General features: G+C 38.4%; 1 pseudogene; it reads right to left on the bottom strand.

The window, feature by feature from the left end:
* Positions 1–675: 675 nt before the first annotated feature.
* Positions 676–745, bottom strand: LOC147996616 (U2 spliceosomal RNA; annotated as a pseudogene).
* Positions 746–7,098: the final 6,353 nt, after the last annotated feature.

The following is a 7,098-nucleotide window of genomic DNA, read 5'->3' as shown; positions in this document are numbered from 1 at the left end:
GTATCTGTGAGTGCATGTATCTCTATGTGTGTCTGTGCATGTGTCTATGTACACAAGTGTGTGTGTGTGTGTGTCACATATCACTTACCGAATCAATAATGCTCAAAACTCCTAAGAACACCGCACCATCTAATAGCTTTCTTAGTGTCATTTCAAATTGAGATTGCTCATCACAGCATCATGATATACACGTATGTTCAGGAGAACTGCACAGGAGTGAGAAAAGTGATGAGGGTGACTTGTCAGCATGGGAGTTACATGCAGCCCAGCCTTTCTTGTGTCTCTGTCAGAGAGAAGCCTGTTTTGAATGAGTCAGCTGTCTCCATAAGGGAAGACTGACCTGTTATTGACAAAAATATACATGAAACAGCAGATTGCTGTATGGGTTATTATGGGATGTTGAGTGTTTCTGTAAAACACAAGCAATTGGACAGTTTGCAAAGGATCTATCAGTTAATATCTGGTTGTAAATGCAAGCTACATAGGAATATTATTTCTTTGTCTATTGTTTAAGTTTCCTTGACAACAAAGAGTTGGTATATTTGGTGATTTTATATAATATTGTTTTTAAAAGATTTACAGAATACTGAACAAAATCTATCCCTATGAATAAATATACATTCTCTCTCTCTCTCTCTATATATATATATATATATATAATTAAATACATACTATAAAAGATGTATGTATATTTAATATGTGCATGTTTCTACACTTGATCTTAGCCAAAAGGCCAAGAAGTGATGTTTCTATGTATAACCAAAGACATGGGCTCATATAAATCATAGCAACTGTTGTCATATTAATTAAGCTCTCTTTGTTGCCATTCATAAATTCCTTTCATAAAATCAGAAAAGAATGAGGACAGAACAATGTAAATAGACAGTAACCAAATTCTCAGATATAATGAGGGCATGATCATAGAATTCTGAGATGGAAAACCTGCAACCCAACACAAAAATTCAGAGCAATTCCATTGCTACATGTATTAATTACCAGCTATCTTCATTTTCTTATATTTATATAAGATTTTCAGGGGTTAGGGATTTAGCTCAGTGGTAGAGCGCTTGCCTAGCAAGCACAAGGCCCTGGGTTCAGTCCTCAGCTCTGGGAAAAAAAAGATTTTCATCACACACACGTACACACATACACACACACACACACACACACACACACACACACACAGAGAGAGACACATTTATAGTGTGTAACTGAATTATCTAATTTTGATATACAAAATCCAAGTTAAATTAACAATTAGACATAATAGTGACTAGATTGCTAATGTAAGGAGACTTCAGCATTTCAGTGTGTCTACCCAAGCTGATTGGATTTTCCTTCACAAAATTCTGCAAAAATTATTACCTTATGACAGGGGCATACATAGCAACCACAGTAATATTAAGGGTATTTATAGACAACCAGGGAGAGCCATGCTTTTTATAGCAAACTATTCGTGTTGTGTTGAAGTTGCTCATATGTAACTAGGGAATGGTGGTTCTAGGTCCAACAAACGAATGAAAGAGATATATTCTGAAATAAATATAGGAAGCTAAGTTAAAGATTATTTTGTTAAATCATCTGGACCATCATCTCTGTTAATTTATAGACAATTCAGAGAAAACTGAGAAATACTCTCCTTTCTGGAAACTGATTTTCACAACTGACAGATAATTTTAAAGTGAATTTGGAAGCTAGAAGATGTACTAGTTTTCTAGAGGACCCAAGTCCTGGATAAGAGGCCAACCAGTATCTGATTTAACCCAAAACACACTCCTCAAGAGAGAGTCTATGTCTGACACTGCCTGGGTAGCCAGAAACCAGAGAATGAAGAGCCCAGAGTCTTAGGATACAAACAAAACATGATTTAACCCCCAAACAAAGACATGCCTCCTAATGGTAATCTACTATGTTCATAGATCAGTATCTTGTCTGATCATCATCAGAGAGGCTTCCTCCTGCAGCAGATGGGAGCAGGTACAAAGACTGAAGATAGTCATTATGAGGAGAGAAAGTCCAATTACAGCTTTTCATTGGTTCTGTTTCCTCAGAGCTCAGAAATCCCATTCAGGAGGGTGAAGAAAGTTTGTAGAAGTCAGAGGGGATGGGAGACAACAGGAGAACATGGCTCCACTGAATCAATAAACAGGGTTCACAGATACAGAAGCAGCAAGCAAAGGCCCTTATGGGTTTGTATCCAGTCCTCCGTGTGTATGCTGTGACTGGTAGCATGGTGTCCTCGTGGGATTCCTAAGAGTGGTAGCAGGCACATCTCTGACTCTTATTCTGCTTCCAGGAACTGTTCCTCCTGTTGGATCGTCTTGTTCATATTCTATGTGAGTATTTTGCTGTATCTTATTGTATTTTGTTTGGTTGTTGTCTCTTGGAGGTCTCCCTGAATGCCAGGGAGAAAGAAGATGAGAGGAGCTGGGAGGAGAGAAGTGAGAAGAAACTGGAGAGAATGTGTTGCATGAGAGAAGAATCTATTTTCACAAATAAAAAAATACAGCATGCATAACAATAGTTTTGTAACAACTCTATAAGTGGAATAAACTCCAATACTTTTACAACTACTTTATGAATGAAATAAGGTTATTTTAAAATATTTCCTTTCAGAGCTTGGACGATAGTTCAGTAAAGAACACTCATTTCTTATCCAGAGAACCCTATTTCAGTTTCTAGCATCCACCTCAGATGGCTTACAACTGTCGGTAACTTCAGCTCCAGGGAATCCAAAATCATTTCTTGGTATCCACCAGAGAACTCCTGTAAGTAATAAACAACTTCAGCAAAGTGGCTAAATATAAAATTAAATCATACAAATCAGTAGTCTTGTTCTACTCAAAGGATAAACAGACTGAGAAAGAAATTAAGGAAATAACACCCTTCTGAATAGTCACCAATAATATAAAATTCCTTGGTGTTACCCTATCCAAGCAAGTGAAAGATCTGTATACCAAGAACTTCAAGTCTTTGAGGAAAGAAATTGAAGATCTCAGAAGATGGAAAGATCTCCCAAGCTCATGAATTAGCAGGATTAATATAGTAAAAATGGTCATGTTACCAAAAGCAATCTATAGATTCAAGGCAATACCATGAAAATTCCAATACAATTCTTCACAAAGATAGAAAGAGCAGTTCTCAGGATAGTGAAAACTATTCTCAACAATAAGAGGACTTCTGGGGGAATCACTATCCCTGACCTCAAGCAGTACTACTGAGCAATAGTGATAAAAGCTGTATGGTATTGGTACAAAGACAGTCAGGGGGATCAGTGGAAAAGAATTGAATACCCAGAAATGAACCCCCACACCTATGGTCACTTGATCTTTGACAAAGGAGTTAAAACCATCCAGTGGAAAAAAGATAGAATTTTCAACAAATGATGCTGGTTCAACTAAAGGTCAGCATGTAGAAGAATGGAAATTGATCCATTCTTGTACAAAGCTCAAGTCAAAGTAGATCAAGGACCTCCACATAAAATCAGATACACTGAAACTAATAGAAGAGAAAGTTCCTAAACAGAACACCAATGTCTTATTCTCTAAGATCAAGAATTGACAAATGGGACCTCATAAAATCTCAAAGTTTCTGTAAGGCAACTGTCAATAGGACAAAATAGCAACCAATAGATTGGGAAAAAAATCTTTCCCAATCCTACCTCTGATAGAGAGCTAATATCCAAAATATACAAAGAACTCAACAAGTTAGACTCCAGAGAACCAAACAACCCTATTAAAAATTGGGTACAGAGCTAAACAAAGAATTCTCAACTGAGGAATATTGACTGGCCATGAAGAATCTAAAGAAATGTTCAACATTCTTTGTCATCAGGGAAATGCAAATCAAAACAACCCTGAGATTCCACCTCACACCAGTCAGAATAGCTAAGATCAAAAACTCAGGTGAAAACAGATGCTGGTGAGGATGTGGAGAAAGAGGAACACTCCTCCCTTGCTGGTGGGATTGCAAGCTAGTTCAACCACTCTGGAAATCAGTCTGGAGGCTCCTCAGAAAATTGGACATAGTATTACCTGAGGACACAGCTATACTACTTGTGGACATATACCCAAAACATTCTCCAACAAATAACAAGGACCCATGTTCCACTATCTTCAGAAAAGTTTTATTTATAATAGACGGAAGCTGGAATGAACCCAGATGTCCTTCAAGAGAGGAAAGGATACAGAAAATGTGGTACATCTACACAATGGAATATTACTCAGCTATCAAAAACAACGACTTCATCAAATTCACTGGCAAATTAATGGAACTAGTAAATACCATCCTATGTGAGGTAACCCAATCACTAAAGAACATACAAGTTATGTACTCATGGATAAATGAATATTAGGCAAAAACTTGTAGTATATATGATGAAACAGACCATATGAAGCCCAAACAGAAGAAAAACCAAAGTGTGGATGCTTCAGTCCTTCTTAGAAGGGGAAACAAAAAATTCACAGGAGGTAGAGTGTCGGAGGGACTTGGGAAAAAGAGAGGAGGGGTAAGGGGAAATGGGGGTCAGGATCTGGTATGGGGGGAGACAGGGATGATATACAAAAGGTCAGAAAATTTAACAGAGGTGTTTAGCAATGGGGGATGGGGAACTAGGGGTAGCCACCAGAAAGTCCCAGATACCAGGAAAGCAATAGGTTCCCAGAACCCAAGAAAGTGAGATTAGCTAAAATGCCCAACAAATGGGAGGAAGAACCTGTGGAGACCATAACCAGAGGTTAGGCAAGGCCCCTGGTTAAAGGATGGGGCTAGATCTTCATCTCCAAATTTTTAACCCATAATTGCTCCTGTCTAAAGGATATACAGGGACAAAGTGTGGAACAGAGACTGAAGGAAATGCCAGCTGTATGTGTAGCAGAGGATGGTGTTGTCTGGCATCAATGGGAGGAGAGGCCCTTGGTCCTGTAGAGGCTTAATAGCCCAGCATAGAGGAATGCAAGGGTAATGAGGGGGGAGTGGGTGTATTGGTGGGGGGAGCACCCTCACAGAAGCAGGGAGAGAGCAGATGGATAGCAGGTTTATGGAGGGGAAACTGGAAAAGGGGATAACATTTGGAATGTAAATAAATAAAATATCCAATTCAAAAAAGTGACAGGACGGGAAGTACTTAGTGAAGACATCACAGTTCATCTGTATCTGCTGTGTCTATGACGGAGGCAGTTCAATGCAAACACACGTTTCCAGTGAGATATATTTAGAATCCCACTTGCCGTCTTTGATCTACAGACATACATGTTCTCATAACAATAAATGTATTTAGCTTTTTCTATTGCAATTGTATAAACTGCAAACTAGACCTCCAGATTGGATGAGAAGTATTTTTCAACTTTACCCCAACAGTTCCTTTTCTGTGACATCATCATTTAGTCTGCCGTGCAGGCAGATCTGATCAGGAGTGCTGTGTAACTTGCAATGAGTGAAGACAGATAATCAGCAGACACATCTGTTTTTCCACATGCATGGCTGTTTTTTATATGGTGTAAACTTCAAACCTGATATCATAATCATAACCTACTTTCCAGGCAACATTCTAAGAAATTCCCAAAGTTTTCACATGATTCCAAGCAATGTTATGGGGAGTAACACTCATCCTTGTAAAGACTGTGAATGCAGTATGCTCTAAATGCTCATTAATGTTTGTGGTTAGTTGTACTATTTCTTCCTTAAATGATTGATAAGAAACTACATGGCAAGTGGTGCAAGGGCTCAGATCTATACAAATACCTCTGCCGGCATGCTACAATTCTCTTCCTTGAGGAAGTACGTTTGACATTGGTAACCTACTCTTCTATAAAATATAAGTATAAGGAAATCCATAGGATTTCCATAGGCTCAATACTAAGAGCCTTGGAGAACAAAAATAAAAAAAACAAAAATATCAGATCCTTATGTGCCACCCAAAAATCGGTTTGATAATTTTCGAAATATTCTACAAGATGAGCAAGCTAATACATAACTCCACATAGCATAGAAAGACCCCATTTAGTCATTTTGTACTCTAAAATGCATGTGCTCCTCCTCAGCCTCTTATAATGTTTCTATGTTGACTCAAAAGCGGTGTGCATAGGACTCTGTGGATATTTTCACTTACATCAGAGACGCTAACTACATGCTGTGTGTAGATCTGCTAGTGAAGTTGTATGTGTTCTGACAGTGTTGCCTTTCAGGGTGCCACAGAGCAGCTGGTTCAGAGTTCTGCTGATCCTTTCCTCCTCACATGTCTGAGATCAGTACTTCCATAGCAACGTGTTGAATACTGATCAACTGGCTGCAATCCAGAAGAGAATCATAAAGATGAGAGTCGCGGTACCACTGAAGTGCTAGAGAGTCCAGATGAAAATCCCACGCTGCCCAGCAGAAATTTCAAAGTAATATCGATTCAATTTACTAATTACAAATCAGCATTGGTATAATTGTTAAACAAAATACTAGAATGTTTTATAAAATACAATTCCTCAGTAGCTTGTTGAGTAATCCAAAGTCAACCAATATGTTTAAAAAGTAGCTGTCTAAGTTGTCAAAATTCATGTCCTGACCCCCAGTGCCTGGTAAACCATGTGAATGTGGGCAAATCATGAAGTGAATTCATTGAGAATGAATATTCCTATCATTCAGTGAGTGACACTTTTTGTTCTTAATATTTGAAAACCTGATGCCCTTTTATGTTTGCCTTTTGATTTCTCTCTTCTTTGAATCAAGGAGCAGTATAAAGGCCAGATGATGGTAATGATCGCTGAAGAAAAGCTCTATTGAATTGTAAACATTTTCAGGAACACCTCTAAATTTTTTCCCCGTGTTATCACTTTAATCCTTCATACAATCTGATTTTGACTTGAGGTCCAGGTAAGAGGAAGTGACCATCCTCCAGTAGGTCAGTCCCTTTAAATATATTCTGGGAATATCCATGGACCAGTTGGTGGAAGTTCGTGAAAGTAAACAGGAGTAAGGAACAAGATGATGGTTTGAGTTACAGATGAACTGGGGCATGTATTTCCCATTTTTCTAAATCTTATATCATTCTGCTTTGTCCTGTTGTAGCTCCAGAGCCAGAAGTGAACACAGATTTGGGTGGACGACATA

Source organism: Rattus norvegicus, chromosome 2 (genome assembly GCF_021556685.1).
Source record: "Rattus norvegicus strain SHRSP/BbbUtx chromosome 2, alternate assembly SHRSP_T2T, whole genome shotgun sequence".
In the NCBI taxonomy this organism is placed as follows: Eukaryota; Metazoa; Chordata; class Mammalia; order Rodentia; family Muridae; genus Rattus; species Rattus norvegicus.
This window is presented reverse-complemented; position numbering and strand designations above follow the sequence as displayed.